Raw genomic sequence first — 22,511 nt, 5'->3', positions numbered from 1 at the left:
AGCAATACCACTATTAGTCTGTATCTCAAAGAGATCATAAAAAAGGGAAAAGGATCAACATATGTAAAAATATTCATAGCAGTGCCGTTTGGTGCAAAATATTGGGAATTGAGGGAATGCTAATCATTGGGAAATGCTGAACAAGTTGTGGTATATGAATGTAATGGAATACCATGTGCAATAAGAAATAATGAACAAGGCAGCTAGGTGGCAACAGTGATAGAGCACCGGCCCTGATTCAGGAGAACCTGAGTTCAAATCTGGCCGCAGACACTTAACACCTACCAGCTGTGTGACCCTGGGTCAAGTGCACTTAACCCCAATTGCCACAACCCCCAAAAAAGAGGGAAAGAAATATGAACAGACAGATTTCAGAAAACCTGGAAAGACTTGTACGAACTGATACAACCTAAAAGCAATGTACAGCACGATACAACAGCAGAACCAGGAAAGCATCGTACACAGTATCAACAACATTATATGATGACCGACTATGAATGACTCAGCTCTTCTCAGCAACGCAATGATTCAAGACAAGTACAAAGGATTCACAAAAGAAATGCTATCCACATGTCAGATGTGACTGGACTCTGAATGCAGAATGAAGCATCTTTTTTCACTTTATTCTTTTTCATGTTTTTTTCCCCTTTTGATCTGTTTCTTCTTTTACAACTGTGACTAATATGGAAATATGCTTTACTTATAACACATGTATAACCTATATCAAATTGTCCTAACATTTTCAGAAGAAGGGAGGGGAGGGAACTGGGAGAAAAATTTGGGAACTCAAAATGTTGTAAAAATGAATGCTAAAAACTTTCTTGATGTAATTTGGGAAAAAATACTATAAAAATAAATTTAAATGAGGGCTTTGGTCTAGATGGACCTCTGAAGTCTCTTTGAACTCTAAATCTATGAATCTATGACACCTCAGTGCTACTCAGGCTCATAAAATTATTTCTATGAGAGATTCCAGGTTAGGTGAAGAGGGTGTGAGATGGGGAAAAAAGAAAGATGTGAAGTACGGAGAAAAGAAACAGGGATGTACTGATTCTCAAGAGCCAATTATTAAATCTTCAGTGTGAGCATTCATACTTTACACTTCAGCAAATGCTACAAGTCAAGACTTTTTTATTTTATTTATTATATTGATTTTTCTGGACTTAAGAATGTGATGGGGGCAGCTAGGTGGCACAGTGAATAGAGCACCCGCCCAGGAGGACCTGACTTCAAATCCAACCTCAGACACTTGACACTAGCTGTGTGACCCTTGGCAAGTCATTTAACCCCAATTGCCTCACCAAAAAAAAAAAAAAAAGAATGTGATGGAGAAAATGTTAATAATGGAGATTCGACCTAAAAGTGGGTCATGCATGTATTTTTTGGAGAGCCAATTTTTAAACATTTACCAGGGTACCCTTGGATGGTTCCCATTCTCTCCCCTGTTTCCCTTCAATAAATACAGCTCCCAGCCCTCAGATCATCTCCAGGATTCATCCAGCTCAGGGCTTTGGGCTCTGAAAGGGGAACATAGGAGAGGGCCCTGACTTTAGCCTCACAGGTTAGGACATGCCCCCAAACTCTCTGGTTTCCTCTCATGACACATGAATTGATCTAAATCTTCTTTAAGCATTTTATATTTTCAGCCTATACCAACTCTTTAAGTTTTACTTCTCCCTAGGGTGAAATAGGATTGCCCTTTTGCAATCCTCAGTTTAACCTCTCAGCTCCCAGGGGAGTCTATTATGCTAGCATGCTGGGGTTGATGAACAAGTCTAAGATATTTTTATTCAGTACTCTCTTGGACTTGTACCAGGCCAGAGAGCATTCTGGATGGTTTCCAGCAGCTTGGAAGTAGTGGAATGAATTTAAAGGTGTTCCCAGATGAATTGGAACCTCTTCCCCACTTCTACTCTTTCAGAGATAAGTCTTCTTTACATTGATGGCTGATTGGGTGATCTCAACCATATGGGTGCTTCCTACACTAGTAGAAATTGCAACCCATAAACATTTCATGTCTTTTTATTTTATGTGATTCCTGTCCTTGTCCTCCCATCAATCATCCCTGGAGAATTTACTCAAGGTACTAGAGGTCTTCCTTTAGGCATTTTATCATTCTGTGAGTACAACTGTAACTATTGGACTATTTGTTATCCAGCTTTTTTTCTTGCTTACAAATATTTTTATTTAAATGAAATTGTCAAGGATGGCAGGTTTTAGAGCTTATTGAAGGTAACAATATTCATAGACTACACGTAGTCTTTAAAGGCATTTGTCTGTTTCTCTATAATATCTGTGCCAACTTTATCATTTTCAACTACACATCGTATATGAAATTTCTTCATGCCATATCCCATTGGGTCTAGTTTAGAAGATCCCCAGACCAAGCCATCTGCCTGAATGCTTCTGACACATTCCTCCAATTTTTCCTTACCTGCCGCATCATCCTAAGGTTTTACATCCAGTAAGAGGGAAGACTTGGCAACAATTGCAGGATTTTTAAAATTTTGATTCCTTGTGAACAAGCCATTCTTCTCTTAGCTTCTTTGCTTCTTCACTTTCCTCATCATTATCAGATCCGAAGAGATCAAAGTCATCAACATCTTTCCTATCTGTAGCTCCGCTATTTCCTGTGGTATCTTCTACATCACCAGGCCCATGCTTGCCCAAAGTCTTCTTTATTCCTGGAAAGTTTGCCTTTTACTTCTCATAAGACTTAATGTGGTTATACCAAAGGAGAACATGGTTGGTACAAGTCTGCAGGTGGTAGCTCTGAGTCTGGTTCAGATACTGCAGTGTATGATGGCACATACCCCTTAATGTCACTCTTGTCTGACAGGAAGAAACTAAGGTACTGGCAAGCCCACTGGTGTCCTTTTTGTTGTTGTTGTTGTGGTTGTTGTTGTTACACATCCCATTTTATTTTGGTAGATATATTCGTTCTTTTTGTTTGTTTGTCCTTTCTTTCTTTTTTTTTTCTTATTAAGATTTTTTTCAATTACATGTAAAGATTTTTTTGAGGTTCCAATTTTTCTCCCACCCTCCTCTCCTCCCCCTCCCAAAGCCAGCAAGCATCTGATATAGGTTATACATTACAATCATGCTAACATATTTCCACATTGAGTCAGTGTTAGTAAAAGAAAAATCAGAAGAAAAGGAAAAAATGCAAGAAGAGAATAAACAATAACAACAACACAAAATAAAGCAACAACAAAAGTGGAAATAGTATGCTTCAATCTGCATTAAGACTCCATAGGTCTTTTGCTGAATGTAGAGAGCATTTTTCCACCATGAATCTTTTGGCATTGTCTTGGATCATTGTATTCCTGAGAAGAGTAAAGTCTATCACAGTTGATCATCACACAATGTGGTTGATACTAAGTACAATGTTCTCTTGGTTCTGCTCATTTCACTCAGCATCAATTCATGTAAGCCTTTTCAGGTTTTTCTGAAATCCATCTGTTTATCATTTTTAATAGTATTCCATTACATTCATATACCACAACTTGTTTAACCATTCCCCAATTGATGGGAATCCCCTCAATTTCAAATTCTTTGCCACCATAAAAAGAGCAGCTATAAATATTTTTGTACATCTGTGTCCTTTTCCCTTTTTTATGATCTCTTTGGGATCATAAAAATTTGGCGAGTCAAAGGGTATGCACAGTTTTATAACCTTTTGGGCATAGTTCCAAATTACTTTCCAGAGTTATTGGAATAGTTCACAGCTCCGCCAACAATGCATTAGTATTCCAATTTTTCCACATCTTCTCCAACATTTATTATTTTCTTTTTTTTTTGTCATATTAGGCAATCTGATAGGTGTGAGGTAGTACCTCAGAGTTGTTTTAATTTTCATTTCTCTAATCAGTAGTGATTAAGAACATTTTTTTTCATAATCCAAGAATCTTTTTATTATGTTTTTTAGTCATTTATGCCATGAATTTACAGGGGATTGGTTCCAACAGCTTGGGTTCCTTGCCATTAGTCTCACAAAGGTGTGCTTCTCTGGGTGGAGCAGGCTGATGTTTCAGTGAACCCAGGTGCCTTTTTCTTTGGCTTCCTGTCTTCGTCTGGTCATTTTCTTTTACCCTCTTCAGGAAGCTATCTCTGCTCTTAGAATATGCTCAATATGCAGCATTAATTCTCTTGGCTAGAATCTTGCCCTTAACCTGTTGTTTACAACAATGCCTATAGCATGTTGAGTAACATGGATAGACCCGTCCAGTCTTGCCATGGTAACATTTGTGGGGCATTCCTTGCTGAACTGTGCCCATACCCTTGATATCTACAATGATAACCTTTCTTGTATATTCACATATATGTAGCCAAAGGACAACACCATGTTTTCTAAAGGGCCTAGAAACATGTAAACTGTCCCTCTCCTTTTTCCTGTTGTGTTCGTTTTTTTGCAACTCACTCAAACACTCTTTCCCGAGCTTCCTGGGAAGGAAATAACACTCCGCGAAGCTGAGGAGAAGGAGGAAAAACACAGAGCTGTGGGGAGCCCCGTGTACCTGGAATATGGCGGAGCTGGCAGATAAGAACATTTTTTTTCATATAGTTGTAGAAGTTTAATTTCTTCATCTGAAAATCCTCTTCATATCCTCAATTGGGGAATGAATGACTTATATTATGACTGTATATTTGATTTTGTTTCTATATATTTTAGATATGAGGCCTGGATAAGAAACACTAGCTGTAAAAAATTTGTTTCCTAGCTTTCTGCTTTCCCTTCTAATCTTGTTTGCATTGGTTTTGGTTGTGCAAAAACTTAATTTAATGTAGTCAAAATGATCCACTCTTCATTTCATAATGTTCCCTATCTCAACTTTGGTCATAAATTCTTCCCCTCTCCATAGATTTGACAAGTAAACTATTTCCTTCATTTCTAATTGGGCCTATGGTATCACCCTTTATGTCTAGATCATGTACCCATTTTGATTTTACTTATTGCTGTATGGTATAAATGTTGGTCTATGCCTAGTTTCTGCCATATCATTTTCCAGTTTTCCCAGCGGTTTTGTCAAATAGTGAATTTTTTATGCTGGAGGCTAGAGTCTTTGGTTTTATCAAACAGGAAATTGCTATATCATTTACTGCTGTGTTTTGAGTGCCTAACCTATTTCACTGCTCCACTACTCTATTTGTTAGCCAGTATCAAATAGTTCTGATGGTTGCTGCTTTATAATATAGTTTTAGATCTGGTATAGCTAGGCCACCTTCCTTTGCATTTTTTTCCATTAATTCCCTTGATATTCTCGACCTTTTGTTCTTCCAGAATTTTTTATAGTGCTATAAAAAATTTTTTTTTAATTTTATTTTTTATAGTGCTATTAAAAAATGGGTAGTTTGACTGGTATGGCACTGAATAAATAACTTAAGTTAGGTAAAATTGTAATTTTTATTATATTATCTTGGCCTACCCATGGACAATGTCCATTTGTTTAGATCTGATTTTATTTCTGTGAAAAGTGTTTTGTAATTGCCTTAGCAGGTAGACTCCCAAATATTTTATAGTGTTTACAATTATTTTAAATGGAATTTCTCTTTCTATCTCTTGCTGTTGGACTCTGTTGGTCATATATAGAAATGCTGATGATTTATGTGGTTTATTTTATATCCTGCAACTTTGCTAAAGTTGTTAATTTTTTCAAGTAGTTTTTTAGTTGATTCTTTAGGATTCTCTAAGTATACCATCATATCATCTGCAAAGAGTGACAGTTTTCCTTCCTTGCCTATTCTAATTTCTTCAATTTCTTTTCTCTTATTGTTAAGGCTAACATTTCTAGTACAATATTAAATAATAGTGGTGATAATGGACATCCTTGTTTCACCCCTGAATTTATTGGGAATGCCTCTAACTTATCCCCATTGCATATAATGTTTGCTAATGGTTTAAGATAGATACTGTTTATCATCTTAAGGAAAGCTCCATTAGTCCTCTGCTCTCTAGTGTTTTAATAGGGATGGATACTTTATTTTGTCAAAAACTTTCTCTGAATCTATTGAGATAATCATATGATTTGGTTAGTTTTGTTATTGATGTGGTTGACTATGTTGATAGTTTTCCTAATATTGAACCAGCCCTGCTTTCCTGGTATAAATCCCACCTGGTCACAGTGTGTTATCCTGATGATAAATTGCTGTAATGTCTTTGCTAATATTATATTTAGAATGTTTGCATCAATATTCATTAGGGAGATTGGTCTATAATTTATTTTCTCTGTTTTTGTTCTTCCTGGTTTAGGTATCTGCACTATATTTGTCTCATAAAAGGAATTTTGTAGAATTTCTTCTTTGCCTATTTTTCCAAATAATTTATATAGTATTGGAATTAATTGTTCTTTAAATGTTTGGTAGAATTCACTTTTAAACCCATCTGGTCATAGAGATTTTTTTCTTAGGGAGTTCATTAATGGATCGTTCAATTTCTTTTTCTAAAATGGGAATATTTAAGGATTTTATTTCCTCTTCTGTTAATCTGGACACTTTATGTTTTTGTAGATATTTATACATTTCATTTAGATTGTCAAATTTATTGGCATATAGTTGGGAAAAATAGCTCCTAACTATTGCTTTAATTTCCTCTTTGTTGGTAAGTTGATCCTTTTCATTTTTGATGCTGGTAATTTTTTTTTTCTCTTTTTAAATTTACCCCATTCTGCCTTCCCTTTCCTTTTCTCCCAGTACAACCCTTTTTGTTATCCCTTAAGGTTTGTTTTTTATATCATCCCATTAGAATCAACTTATAGCCACCCCTTCTGTCTATGTATCCTCCTCCTATCTGCCTTAATAAAGATACAGTTCAGGGGGCAGCTAAGTGTGCATGGATAAAGCACCAGCCCTGGATTCAGGAGTACCTGAGTTCAAATCCGGCCTCAGACACTTGACACTTACCAGCTGTGTGACCCTGGGCAAGTCACTTAACACCCATTGCCCCTCAAAAAAAATAATAAAATAAAGATACAGTTCTCAAGAGTACAAGTATCTCCTTCCCATGTAAGGATGTAAACATTTTGACCTTATTGAGTAACATGTTTTGTTTTTTCCCCTTTTTTACCTTCTCATGATTCTCTTGAGTCTTGTATTTGCAAATTGAATTTTCTGTTCAGCTCTGGGCTTATCATTAGGAAAGTTTTAAGTCCCCTATTTTATTGAATGCCCATCTTCCCCCTGAAAGATTATGATTAATTTTGCAGGGTAGTACATTCTTGGTTATAATCCCAGGTCCTTTGCCCTCTGAAATACCATATTCCAAGCCCTCTGTTTAATATTGAAGCCACCAGGTCCTTTGTTATTCTGAATGTTGTTCATTGATACTTAATGGCTTCTTTCTGGCTGCTTGTAGTAGTTTTCTCCTTTACTTGATAATTCTGGAATTTAGCTACAATATTCCTTGGAGTTTTCCTTTTGGAATCTCTTTCAGGAGGTGATCAGTAGATTCTTTCAATGACTAATTTTTTCCTCTGTTTCTAAGATCTTGGGGCAGTTCTCCTTGACAATGTCAAAAAATATGCTGTTTATGTCCTTTTTTTAAAAAATCATGGTACTCAGATAGGTCAATTATTCTTAGGTTGTCCCTCCTGGATCTATTTTCCAGGTCTCTCATTTTTCTGAAGAGATATTTTGTGTTTTCTTCTACTTTTATATTCTTTTGTTTATGCTTTACTTCTTCCTGTTGTTTCATTGAGTCATTAGCTTCCATCTGCCAAATTCTGATTCTTAAGGAATTATTTTCCCCAGTCAGCTTTTGTACCTCCTGTTCCATTTGGTCAATTGCATTTTTTTAATTAGTTGTTTTCCTCAGTCAATTTTTGTCCTTTTTCAAAGCTATTAACTCTCTCTTGCATAACTCTCATTTCTTTTCCCATTTTTTCCTCTACTTCTTTTATTTGGTTTATAAAATCCTTTTTGACCTCTTCCAAGAGGGCTTTTTGGTCTCAAGACCAATTCTTCTCTTTTTAAGGATTCACAGGCATTTTATCATTGTTGTCCTCCTTTGAGTTTATGTTGTGATCTTCCCTGTTGCCATAGTAATTTCCAATGGTGAGGGTTCTTTTCTGTTTCTTATTCATATTTTAACCTCTTTTGTGCCTAAGTTTGAGTTCTGCAACTGGGGTACAGTGTGCACTTTCCCAAGTTTCTTTTGCTGGGGGTCAGGGGCCCAGGGGCTTTCTGCTCTGAGGTCTCAGCAGCTTGCAGCTTACTCACTGCACTGGAGTGGCCCAACCTAGTTGGGCCTATTGGGTAGCAGATATCCGAGATGGCAGATTGCCTTCTGCCTTAGGGTTGGAGGCCTCACAACCGGTCTGCTGTTCCACTAGCTTACGGAGCTAGGACGTCAGGTCCTCAGCTGCTAATCTGTGTTGTGACTAAGAGCCTTTTTCTGTCTTGCCCAAATACCCTCTGCACTGAGCTGTGTTCCCCTTTTACCCAGATGAAACAGACCTTTTCTGAAGATCTTCTAGGTTAAGTCAAAAGATTGTTTCACTCTGGGTTTTGGGGGGGGGGGGGAGGGGATTGCATGTTTTGCAGCTCCAGAATCTATTGAGAGGCTTAATTTAACATTGTTTCTGAGGAAAATTTGGGAGAGCTCAGGCAGTTTCCTGGTTTCACTTTGCCATCTTGGCTCCACCTCCAGAACTCTCCCAATTTTCTAAAAACATCAGTACCTGGATATGGTGTTCCTTTCCAACTTATCCCTGCTATTGTTTTGATAATCGTGTTTGCAATCCTAATAACCTAAAGTCTTATTTCCTCAATGTCTTAAATTCCAGTAATTTCATTTATAAACCAACTTGGTCACAAATTAGATTTTACCATATCTGATTCACTACCTTTTCCACATGCAAATCACCATCTCTGGGTAACTGCTAATGCCTGAGTTTTATACTCTTGGTTCCTTCCTAAACTTCATTGTATAAAATCACAAAGTTGATTTGACTTCAAATACTAAAAATTTATGTTACATAACCTCAACTGAATCCTCATTACTGTTTAGTAATCTCATGCTATTATTATTACCTCCCTTATCACATCTCATCCCACTCTAATCACCGCTACTCATGCCATTGATTCCATACCAGTTGACTTGACTCAACATTTAGTTCCTTTGGCATTGATAGGCCAGCTTTTGCCTTATCTTGCAAGGGTCCAGTATCTATGCCTCTTCTAGCCTTCTCCATGGAATGCTGCTGTGTCATACTCTGCCTTCTTTCCATCTCCCTTTTATGTATTGTCTTCCCCATTAGAATGTAAGTACCTTGAGGGAAGGGACTGCCTTTCTTATATTTGTATCCCTAGCACTTAGCACAGTGCCTGAGAATATGGAAGGTATTTAATAAATGCTCGGTCTGTCTATCCATCTATCCACCCATCCACCTATCATCCATCCATCTATCTATCTTTCTATCTACCTATCATCTATACATATCTATACTAATGCCTTTAGGAAATGAACCTATTCATATAAAAATATTTATAACAACTCTTTGTAGTGACTAAGAATTAGAAATTGAGGGGAAGCCATCAATTGGGGAATGGCTGAACAAGCTATTTCATTGTAATGGAATATTATTGTGCTATAAGAAATGACAAGCAGAATGATTTCAGAAAAACCTGGAAAGACTTACATGAACTGATACTGAGTGAAGTGAACAGAACCAGGAGAGTATTGTACACAGTTACAGCAATATTGTATAATGAACAACTATAAATGACTTAGCTATTCTCAGCAACACAATGATCCAAAACAATCCCAAAAGACTCATGATGAAAATGCTGCCTCTAGAGAAAGAACTGATGGCATCTGAATACATACAGAAGCATGGTATTCTTTCCTTTGTTTCTTTGTTTCTTTTTTCTTTCCTTCCTTCCTTCCTTTCTCTATCATTTTCTATTTTGTTCAAGTTTTCTTCCACAAAATCACTGTCAAGGGTTAAAATTCTAGCTAAACTGTCTAAAATATCTAATGAGTGGTCGCCAATAAATTATAAGCTTTAGCAAGAGTTAGACTTTTAAGCATTTATTAAGGAGAATAAGAGTTTGGTAAAGAGAGAGAAAAAGGCCTAGATTCCTATCTATTAAAGGGAGAGCACATTTCTAGCTCCCTTCTCCGCCAGCGTCCAAAGGAAAGAGAGCGAGACTGAGCGCCAGTCTCTTCCTTCCTCCTCCCACTAGCCCGCGTCACTTCCTGACTCCTGGTCTTGCCCTCAAAGACCTTCCCTTCATGGGCAGAACTCCTCTACAGTAAGTATCCAGCAGGTGGCGTTATTCCAATCGTTACATCACTAATATGGAAATGTTTTGCATGATTACACATATATAACCTATATCAGATTGTTTACCATCTCAAGAAGGGCTAAGGAAGGGAGGGAGGAATAGAATTTGGAACTCAAAAAATTTTTTTTAAATAAAGGATGTTAAAACTTTTTTACATGTAATTGGGGGAAAATGAAGTATTAAAAATGAAAAAATATTAATGCCTTTACCTGCATCTTTGATCATTTCATTCCAACTTACCTTCTTCAGGACCTGGCTATAATAGTAATCTCTTTCTTTATTTTAAATCTCTTTTTCTTTTCAGGCTCATTTCCATTTGCCTACAAATATGTTCCTATCTCCCTGGAGCAGAGATGGGAGATAAGTAAGCCAGGGAACTCTTCAAATGAAGTTTCCAGGCAGAAACTCACCAATTAAGGGAGGAGGGGCACAGGAATAGAAGCATCTCCTTGATGATAAGGCAACTGGGGTTGAGGTGGAAAAGCCTGGAGACTCGGGAGCAGATTGGGGAGAGGAGTTAGTTAATGAATAGTTAATGGTGATTAATAAGCCTCCCATCTCTAAAGGTTTCAAACTCAAATGTAGGCCAAATGACCCATTTGTTGAAGATGTTGAAGAGGATATTTCTGCTCATAAGTGGGTTGTGTCAATGACCTTTGAAGTTTCTTCTAACTCTGAGATTCTATGATTCTAAGGCATTATTTATTTACTCAAGGAGTTTGAAATTCAACTAGAAAGACAGCAGGGTGGGGAGGCCATTCTGGGTTCTAGGTTGTAGGAAGACAGCCTGAGCAAAGGTATTAAGGTGGGAATGTGAATCTATGTTCTGTGGGTTTTTTTCTGTCCTGGATGTGTCTGACTCTGGATTGGCCAATCTGGCAACACTTATGGAATTCAAGAATCCCCATTAAAGTAATAAGTAGAACAGTTAGCATCTCTCTGTGAGATATTTGTCTAAGAGGCAGAAAAAAAGTGAGAGAATTAGCCTTTTAGGCAGATTTTTTAATAAGGGATAATAGTATATAGTTTTTAATGTTTGGGACTAGCAGAGTGGGCCATCTGAGCTGGGCCTCTAGGACAAAACTCTCATGAACATTCAATCCAACTCAACAAATACCTTAATGATATAGTGCTAGGCCTCAACTTTTTTTTTATTGTGTACTTCATAAACAAAACATTTTTGAGCAACTCCACCCAATATATTCATATTTACTTATTTATATTTAACAGAAATATCCAATGCCGGACCTCAGGGGACAGGAGTACTTCTTCCCCTCCCTTAGCAACTTGTCTCATCTTAGGACTCAGGTCCTTGACCAGATTCGGTCATTGGGAGTACTCTGTCATTTAATGAGAAGAAGTAGGCTCCCTTTTTTTTTTATACTCTGGCTTATTATATCCCCACTCAGTGCCCTGGGGACACTTTACTTAAAGCTTATGTTTTGCCTCATGTCTGCACTTTTCCCAAAGGGGGAAGTAGAAAGGTACTCAGTGTACAATATTAATCAGGTATGAGACAGGTATTATTTCCTCATACAAAAGAAATGTTAAACACAGGATTACCTAACTTAACTTAAGACTATTGTCATGTTCTCCCTGGAGGTTGATACTTAAACTTCATCAGAATATGTTTTGGGGATTGCTGAATATTATATTGAATATATTATATTTATATTATTTTAATATTATATTTAACTTTATCTTTTCACTGGCTCCTCAAAGTTCATTCCTACTGGTCACCCAGGCCAGGGCTTGGGATCCTCCTCTAAAACTCTTCATTTGGAAGATTTTTAAATAGAAAATTTTGTTCCCAAGCTTTAAAAGTATTCATTATAAAAATTTTAATAGGTGACAACACACATATTTTTAGCAATCCAGAGTGCAGAGGGTAATAATCTAGGAAGAGATGGTCATCAACAGTGTGAGGTCAAGAGGTCAAGAAGGACAAGGGTTGAGAAAAAAACATCAGTTTTGGCAAATATTGGTAACTCTGAAGAGAGTAGTTTTAGTTGAGTTAAGAATCTTCGATAACAAGCAAGTAGAGAACCTGGGATAGCAGACAGATGATGGTGTCCACAGAAAAAGAGAAGTTTCAGGGGGCAACTAGGTGGCTCAGTGGATAAAGCACAGGCCCTGGATTCAGGAGGACCTGAGTTCAAATCTGGCCTCAGACACTTGACACTTACTAGCTGTGTGACCCTGGGCAAGTCACTTAACCCTCATTCCCCTGCCAAAAAACAAACAAACCGGGGGGAAAAAAGAGAAGTTTCAAAGAAAGTTTAGTTTGGGGAAGTAATAAGATCTTTTATGAAAATTGCATCCCATTCAGTGTGACTCACTCTGTCTGATGAAAAATGAAAAGTATAGGGGGCAACTCTTAATCACTAATCACTGTCCCAAAGCATAGAGCCCACCACAATGTGGTATTCTTAGGGGTAGGATGTGATACATTGTTGGGAAAAATTTTCTCTTGCCCAGTTACTTTAGGTGCCCTGTGCAGAAAGGGAAAGGTAGGGGACACAGACATAGGAGACCAGCTATAGGAAGAGATAGAATGGGGAAGTGTTGAAAGATAATGCTAAAGCAAATAGTGTAGTTGTGTTTAGGTCAACACCTATGATTGTCTATAAAGGATAAGATGGGATATAATCTACCTTCTACCCTCCAGTTGATTGTCTCTTGGGGTCATGCCACAATTGACTAAGACTGTGTAGCTTCTTACTTTGGTGGCCACTGGTGAATTGAAAGCCAAATTTGGGACTCAGAAGACCTGTGTTTGAACCCCACTTCTGACACTTACTAGTTGTGTGACTACCAGCAAGTCCCTTAACTTCTTTGAACCCCAGTTCTCTCATCTGTGAAGGGTGGATAATAATACCATAATTGTTAAGACCTACTTCACAGGGTTGTTTCATAGCTCACATGAAGTAATGCATGTAAAAGGCTTTGCAAATTTTAAAGTGTTATATAAATGCCAGTTACTATTGTTATCTCACTAGGGAGGGCACAAGTTTAAATAAGACACATTTCCATTTCCTACCCTTAAGATAAATTTCCTGGCTTCATGGAATTTATAATTTTGTAGGAGGATTAACTGCAAACACATAATACATAAAATGCATCAGAGGGAACATAGGCATGTGGGTAGATAAAGACCTGGTAATGTTTCTCAGTCACTTTTTGGAATCATCCATGATCGTTTGGGTTCCTTTTGAATTTTCTCCTTTCAGAGAGTGCCCAGGTAGAAGAGATCATGGGTCCTCTGAAGTACTGAAGCAAGTTCCAAAACAAAGTACTATGTGGAGCATCAAGGAAGGCTTCATAAAGAAAAGCCCTTTTGAAATGGACTTTAAAGGATAGGTAGGTATGCAATAGGCAGAAAGGGTAAGAGAGGACATTCCAGGCATAGGGAACATCATGAGCAAATGCATTCTTTTGCCTTTATGTATAAATAGCTGTATGTATATTTATAGATCCCAGCTGAAACCCAAGATAGCTCAGCTTCCACAAGGCAAAGGGGTGGGATGCCAGGAGTTATAGGCATCTCATGGTGGCAGCATTCGGACACTGGGCACCAGTCGTCCTCTAGAGTGAGTGGACTTTGAATTCCAAGGGTAGAAATGAGCATTCCATACAAAGGATGACAGTTCTGGGAGCATTCTTTGCAGTAGGCAGAGGTCAGGTTCTTTGAAAGAAGGGCAGTAGAAACCGGGAACATCTGAAGGAGCTGCCAAGTGAGGGGTTTTCCTTCCCCCACTGACTCCATTTCTATTCCTGATCAGTTGTGGGTAATGCTTTGGTGAGCCTTAATGGCTCCTGATTGGATAGTTAATCCCAGAAGCCTTCTTCTCTCACTCCTCAGCCTCTCCTTCTCCCTCTCCCCCTTCCACCTTTAGGTGCTTTTCTGCTTCGATGGCTATTTTCTCAGTTTCTAGGAGCAACATGGGTACAAACAATGGTGAGCCTTGAGATATCCCGGTGGTGAACCATCAGGTTTTCTAGTCTAACTCTGGCACTTCCTGCTGTGGGTGGGGGAGTGGGGGTGGAGAGGGGAGCTTCTCTTCCTTTCTGGGAACAAGCAACAGGGCTTGGTAGTAAGTGGTTTAGAGAGAAATGCCTCTTTTAGTCAATTATAAAGATGTATTTAAATATTAACAATCCTTTGTGTTCCATGCTTTTACATTCACTACCTCATTTATAGTATTCCTTCACATGTATTTACTGACACAAATAATCCAGTGAGATTGGCAGTAGAGGCATCCTCATTTTACAGATGAGGAAACTGAGGCCCAGATAGTTGAAATGATTTTCCCGAGGTCACATAGCTATTATGTAACAGAATCAGAATTAGAAATCAAGTTTCTCAACTCTAACTTCAGTGCCTTTTACACCACGTTATGCTGCCTTCCCTCTCTCAAGTGGGAAGGGGGAAATAAGGTGGATTTGACTCAAGGCACCATACTTATATCCCTGACTACCAGGATCACAGGAATCTTAGGGATTTGTAGCATCAAGGCATCTTTTCTAGTGCACCCCCAGATTTGACATTTTACAAATTAGGAACTCTGGTCTATAGAGGAGAGTAAAAGAGTGGTAGCACAGACAGAATTTGTGCGCAGATTCTCAGACTCCAAGCCCAATGCTCTTTTCACTGAATTTAACATTTGACATCCATCTCCTGCCTTTGTAACAACCTCTATACCCTGAAATGTACTCCCTTTTCATTTCCTCAGGTCAGAATACTAATTCTCCTTCTAGATTTAACCCAGATGCCACCTCCTCAGTTAAACCTTCCCTTATTCTCCTAATCTTCTGTACTGTTGCAAAGTACCTGTACTTACTTCCTTGTGTACCTGAAGTATCTCTATCCCACCTAAAAACAATAAGTTCCTTTTTGTCTTTGTATTGCCAGTACCCTAGTAGTAAGCCTTAAAAGTCAGGCTCCACATAGTAAGACTTAATAAATGTTTATTAAATTGGATAGCAAAAGCAAGAACTCCTACTTCCATGTATCCTGGGTTAGAACTCAGGAGACCTGGGTCCAAAGATTTTAGATTTAGAGCTAGAAGAACTTTTGAGGTAATTTAGTTCTCTCTCTCTCTCTCTCTCTCTCTCTCTCTCTCTTTTTTTTTGGCAGGGCAATGAGGGTTAAGTGACTTGCCCAGGGTCACACAGCTAGTAAGTGTCAAGTGTCTGAGGCTGGATTTGAACTTAAGTCCTCCTGAATCCAGGGCTGGTGCTTTCTCCACAGTGCTACCTAGCTGCCCCCAGTTCTCATTTTACAGATGAGGAAACTGAGGCCCAGGGAAGTTAAATGACTCATACAAGGTCACATGTGGTCATTGGCATTCCTGGAAATCAAAGGTAGTTGACTGGTAAGGCAAATCCTCTTACTCCAAATACAAGATTCTTTCCTCCAATCCCAGCTCTGCCCCTAATTATTTGTGTAGCTTTGGACAATTCATTTTTCCCCCTTGGACCTCAGTTTCCTCATTTGTGAAAAGAAGAGGCTGGATTAGTTGTCTAAAGTCTCTAAAATCCTAGAATTTTTTGTATTCACAACAACAGAATCTTCCTCATCAAAAGTATTTTAATTCCCTCCATGCATAGTTCTAAGTTGCTTCATCTATACAGTCATTTTTAAGCACTTAGCTGGGCATTGTAAATACTTTCTTGATGGTATCAAAGCTAAAGGGGAGGAGGCAGCTGGTGGCGCAGTGGATAAAGCACCGGCCCTGGATTCAGGAGTGCCTGAGTTCAAATCCGGCCTCAGACATTTGATACTTACTAGCTGTGTGATTCTGGGCAAGTCACTTAACCCCCATAGCCCCACAAAAAAAAGAAAAGCTAAAGGGGAGGTGGGGACAATGGGATCTGTTTCCGGAACCTAGGTAAAATTACTATAATGACTCTTTCCTGGGATGAGAAGATACCACGGCTCCCAGATACTAGGTTGGGGGTCTAGCCCACATATAGAATTTTTGTGTGTGTGTGTCAGGTATAGAATTTAATGAGAAGATAGCTCAACCTGAATTAATCCTTGGTCTATGAGGGAGTTGGAGCAAGGCTTCTAGTTTAATGCAGACCTTACCAATACTAGATGGGTATGGATGTAGGGGAAATGGCATGCTCACCAGAAGATTTCATAGTATTTACGTTAATTCAAAAAGCAGAGATGAAATAATCTAGGCTAATGGGCAGCCAGGGTATGAGTAGGACTACAATATGGAGATAGAGTAGGAAGCAGTACAAAGGGAGGATGTAGGAGATGTTTGGTATTTTTGGGGGAGGGAGAGAGGGTAGGGTGAGGATAGAGGACTGAATTTTACCTGGTTGAAAAGATTTCCTTTAGGGGCAGCTAGGTGGCACAGTGGATAGAGCACCGGCCCTGGATTCAGGAGGACCCGAGTGCAAATCCGGCCTCAGACACTTGACACTTACTAGTGTGAGATTTAAAATTGGATACTAGAGCATTAATCTCCCCTCTTTAACCTTTCCCTTAATTTATCTCCCAGATCAGTAAGGTAAAGAAGCCTCTGGTCTCTAGTTAGAGCTTTTATTGTTTGGTAGTTACAAGGTGATGTTGATTAGAGGGATAGGAAAGTAGAAATACAAGACAAATAGTCTTAAGTCTAAGCTTAGTCTATATTCCGTATAAAACTCACCAAAAGCCCAAGGCCACCTTTGCGGGGAGAGAGCCGAGTGCTGCTAACGGAGAGCTGGGCCGCGTCCAACTCCAGTCAGCATCTGTCTGTGTGTTGCGCCAGTCCTTGGACCAGGAGAGCAGGAAAGAAATCCCACTTCTGTTCTCTCCTTGCATTTTAAGCTTGCACCCTGGAAGTGGAGTGCTTAGCAGCCAGGCTGGCATGCGTAGCCCATGCACAGCTGTCGGTCTCCTCCCCGAAAGGGTGGTCCTTCAAAAACTGGCGTACTTTTTACCACACTAGCTGTGTGACCCTGGGCAAGTCACTTAACCCCAAATGCCTCACCAAAAAAAACAAAAAGAAGAAGAAGAAGAAGAAGAAGAAGAAGAAGAAAAAGATTTCCTTTAAGGAGGTAAGATGGTTCATATTTGAAGAACTGGCAGGTAAGGAGGGAGGGAACACCTTTGCAAGCAAACACTATGTGTACCTCTATAGTAAATGACTATAGTAATCTAGTATATGATAAACCCAAAGAGCCAAGCTTTTGGTTTCCTTATGTATTTTTGTTTTTGTTTTTGTTTTTGTTTTTGTTGCAGGGCAATAGGGGTTGAGTGACTTGCCCAGGGTCACAAAGCTAGTAAGTGTCAAGTGTCTGAGGCCAGATTTGAACTCAGGTACTCCTGAATCCAGGGCGGGTGCTTTATCCACTGAGCCACCTAGCCGCCCCCTAGAGCCAAGCTTTTGGAACAAAAACTCATTACTTGACAAAAATTGCTGAAAACTTGAAAACAGTATGGCAGAAACTAGGTATAGACCAAAATCTCATACCATACACTAAAATAAGGTCAAAATGGGCACATGATTTATATGTAAAGGATGAAACTATAAGCACATTAAGAGTGTGGAATCATTTATCTGTCAGAATTATGGACACAGGAAGAATTTAGGACCAGAGAAGATATAGAGAGTAAAACAAAATGTAAAATAGATCATTTTGATTATATAAAATTAAAAAGGTTTTGCACAAACAAAACTAATGTAACCAAGATTACAAGGGAAACAGAAAACTGGGAAAGAATTTTTGAAACAAATATCTCTGATAAAGACCTCATTTATCAATTATATAGAGAATTGAATCAAATTTATAAAAATACATATCATTCCCCAATTGATAAGTCAAAGGATATGAACAGGCAGTTTTCAGAAAAAGAAATTAAATCTATCTATAATCATATGAAAAATGCTCTAGATCACTATTGATCAGAGAAATGAAAATTAAAACAACTCTGAGGTATCACCTCACATCTATCAGAGTGGTAAATATAAGAAAAACAGAAAATATTGGATGTTAGAGTGTCATGGGGTGCAGAGCACCCCAGAAATTCTCTGGGGCACATCAAGGAACCTTCTCCTTGAAAAACTAAACCAGAGGACAGATAACGCCTAGAAGAGATAAGCTGAACCAAATCAGACTGAGCTACCTTCAGATTCCTACCCTTCGTTCTGGTCTCCCTTACCTGGGGGAGATAAATTTGGGTGTGGCTGCAGCCTTTGTGTTCTGAGGGATCTGTAGCCACCCCTCACCCAATTCCTCTAGTCACTACCAGTGGGGGATGGTCCTCCACTCCTCACCCAATTCCCCCAGCTACCACCAGTGGGGGATGATCCTCTCTCACTAAAGGAACTTTTCACAGGCAGATGGTCCACCCTCATCAGTTCTCTATAAAAGTACCTTCCAGTCTCCTGTTCGAGGAGATTTGGTACCTCTGAGCCATGTGCTTTGTGCCTATCTCCCCATTAGAAGTCCAAGGATTTCTTTCATGGTTTCCCTCCCCCCACCCTTCCCTTCCCTTGCTCCTAAATAAACTACCACCTTATTGTAACTACTTTTTGTGTGCAAGAGGGTATAATTCTTTAAAGAGGAATTCCTAAGAATCCCAACCTGTACCCCATTTCCCCCCATTACAGGAGGGGATGTGGGAAAGCTGGGACATTAATCCACTGTTGGTAAAATTGTGAAAAGATCCAACCATTCTGGAGAGCAATTTGGAACTACCCCCAAAAGGCTATAGAACTGTGCATACCATTTGATCCAGCAATACCACTGCTAGGTTTATATCCCAAAGACATCCCCAAAAGGAAAAGACCTATTTATACAAAAATATTTATAGCAGCTCTTTTTGTGGTGGATAAGAATTGGAAATCAAAGGAATGCTCATCAATTGGGGAATGCCTAAATAAGCTATAGTATATGCGGGTGATGGAATGTTATTGTGTTCTAAGAAATGACAAGCAGGATGACTTTAGAAAGACCTGGAAAGACTTGTATGAGCTGATGTATAGTGAAGTAAGCAGAACCAAGAGAACATTGTGCACAGAGACAGCAATACTGTTTGATAAAGAATTATGAATGACGTAACTATTCTCAACAATACAATGACCCAAGACAATCCCAAAGGACTATTGAAGAAACATACTATCCACCTCCAAAGAAAGAACTGATATTGATTGAACACAGACTGAAGCATGCTATTTTTTACTTTCTTTCATTTTTCTTATTTTATTTAAGTTTTCTTATACAAAATGACTAATATGGTAATGTTTTATAAGTTATACATGTATAACCCATATCTGATTGCTTACCACCTCAGGGAGGGGGAAGGGAAGGGAGAGAAGGAGGGATAAAAATTGGAACCCATAACTATAAATAAAAATGTTTATTATTTAAAAAAACACACACAACCAAACACTATATGTGCCTCAGAGGCTGGCTTGAGAGAGGAAAGAGAGAGAGAAATTTGGACCTTTGTTTTTATCTACATAGGGGATTTTCTATTACTGCAGAATGGTAACTGTTCTGCAATTTATAGTCTTAGAGAGTTGTCTGGGAGGCATTGAGAAGTTAGGTGATTTTCTGGGATCACACAGACAGTATGTATCAGAACTGGGACTCGAACCCGGCTTCCTTCCCTAGGAATAAGGTCTCTGGCCACTACTCTATGGTGCCTCTTTATGTATTATTGCCTATTATAGTTGCATGTGTTAGTGTCTTATTAGGCTGTAAGTGCCAACTAAATCTTGAATCTCCTCAGGTCTAGACAGCACTCTACAAAAAGAACTTAGATGTCTGTTCATTTGAACTGAATTAAACTTTCTGGGTGCCTACCAGCCAGAGGAAGTTGTTGGGCTGGGACTAACCAACTCTGTTTCAGATCATTCCAGAGAAGAGTGTGGTCACAGCCTGGGGAATAACTTCTAAGGGACAGGTAATTGGACATTGGAATATATGACTCTAAAGAAGAAATTGAGTTCCTTCCTTCAGCTACTTAGGCTACTGCAAACCTCTCTCTAACAGGACAACCTTATCAGCCATGATCATGCTCACCCTTTGTAAACACAGTGACTGTTTGTCTGCCTTACCACTGAACTCTGGGGATTGTTTGTGCCAAATACAAAACAAGCCAGACCAATCTAACCTGCATGAAACAGGATCCACCTCTAACCTGAGTTAGCTTCAATGCTTGCTTGTGAATTTCCCAGAGCTCAAACTGACTTGATTTGTCTTACATAGAATCATGGAGTCTTAGAATCTCTCAATCATGTCTCTTATTTGCATTTCACTTTGTCATAAAACCAGAACAAACTTTAAAGGTCCTTGAATTCAATTGTCCATTAAAAGCAGGAATCCCTTTCACATCACCCACTCCTGACACTCATGCTTTGCTTCAGCACCTCCAGGGATAAGATGCACTCTCCCTCTTCAAGCTGGCTGTATGGTGTTGGACAGCTCCGATTGCTGGTAGTTCTTTATGTTGATCCCAAGTCTTCCCAGTCTCAGTCACACATTGGCCCTAGTTCTGCCCTGGAGGTCACACAGAACAAGTATAATCACCATTCCTTATGAAAGATTTTCAAATAGTTGAATATAGTCATTGTCTTCCTCACCCCAGCCCCCACCAAGGCTTCTCCTTATCAGGGTAAAATTACCCATTTCTCTCAATAGTTCCCTATGTGGTATCACTTCATTATTCACCCTGTATCCCAAATTTATAACTTAGAGTTATCTTTGATTCTTCCTTCTCCCTCACATCTCATGCCCTATAAATTGACAAATTCTGTCAATGCCACTTCCTTAAGATCTCTCAAATATATCCCCTTCTTTCCATTCCCACTGTAGCTATTCTAGAGAAAGGAACTCATTTCCATTTCCTGACTATTGCAATAGCCTCTTAAGAGGTCCTCCTGAATCTATTCTCTCTTGCTTCAAATTGGTCTTTTATATGGATACATATGTGTGTGTGTATATATATATATATATATATATATATATATATATATATATATATCTGATCATGTCACTCCTCTTCTTAAAAAATCTTCAGAGGCTTCCTATCTTCTACAGAGTAAAATTCAAACTACTTTGCCTGGCATTTAACATCTTCCACAACTTGGAACCAACCAGCTTTCCTGGCCACATTACTTCCTTCTACACATCACTCACATGAAACTACTTCTGCACTGTGCACCCCATCTCTGTGCTATTGCTTATGCTGTTTTCTATATTCCTATGCCTGGAACTGCCTTGCTCACCCTCTTTATCTGTTGAAATCTTACTTACATGAAAGCACAACTCAAATGCTTCCTCCTCCATGAAGTCTTCCCTGATTCCTCTTGCTGTTAATAATATTCCCACACAGATAATTGTTTTCTACTTCTCTAGTGTATTTTTTGTTTGTTTGTTGTTTTTTTTAGTGAGGCAATTAGAGTTAAGTGACTTGCCCAGGGTCACACAGCTAGTAAGTGTTAAGTGTCTGAGGTTGGATTTGAACTCAGGTACTCCTGTGCTCTATCCACTGCGCCATCTAGCTGCCCCTTCTCTAATGTATTTAACATGAACTATTATATTTTATGGTTATTTGGGTTTATGTCTTATCCCCTTACTAGATAATAAATTTCATGAGAATAGAGATCATATCTTTTCTAAATGTTGTATCTCCCTAAGGGCCAAGTTTGTTGAATGAATGAGTGATTTCAAAAGCCTTAAAGAATGTGGCTGTTAAGTACTTGGGGAAACTACATCCTATTCTCTGCTGAAATTCCAGTAAGGCTCAATCCTCCAAAGACATACCATCAAGCAAATGGAATTGCTGACCAGGGAAGAGAGGAAGCTAAGCATATTGCATCAGACATAGGGGATATGTGTAGGGAAGAGCAATTGCCCCAAGAAAACAACCATTAACAGGATGTTACCCTGCTCTGTCGCTCAGTCAGTTGTGGAGACTTGAGGCAACCCTGAGCTTCTTGAAATCATCTCTAATTATTGTGGCATCTAGCAATCACACCCACCTTCTGGGAGACAGACAGGCACATGGATGGCACAGCTGGTGACTGGACTTAGACCACAGCAAAAGGGAATCTGATTGCTGAGCTTGGTTTGGCTTTAAAGAAACTACAAAGGGTCTTTGCTACCTCTGCCTTTGAGAAATATACTGAACCCTGAGGCTCTCCATATTTTTCTCTGAAAGAGATAGGACCAATAAACAGACAGACGCCTTGGAGGCTGAGATCACCCCACCTCCAGGG

At 38.9% G+C, this 22,511-nt stretch overlaps 2 pseudogenes; both read right to left on the bottom strand.

Moving 5' to 3' along the window:
• Positions 1-2,216: 2,216 nt before the first annotated feature.
• Positions 2,217-2,918, bottom strand: LOC122739093 (annotated as a pseudogene).
• A 1,014-nt stretch (positions 2,919-3,932) lies between these two features.
• On the bottom strand, positions 3,933-14,228 carry LOC122739092 (annotated as a pseudogene).
• Between the last annotated feature and the right edge of the window lie 8,283 nt (positions 14,229-22,511).

This window comes from Dromiciops gliroides, chromosome 2, assembly GCF_019393635.1.
Source record: "Dromiciops gliroides isolate mDroGli1 chromosome 2, mDroGli1.pri, whole genome shotgun sequence".
In the NCBI taxonomy this organism is placed as follows: domain Eukaryota; kingdom Metazoa; phylum Chordata; class Mammalia; order Microbiotheria; family Microbiotheriidae; genus Dromiciops; species Dromiciops gliroides.
Note: the sequence above shows the minus strand (reverse complement) of the source record. Positions and strands in the feature narration are given on the sequence as shown.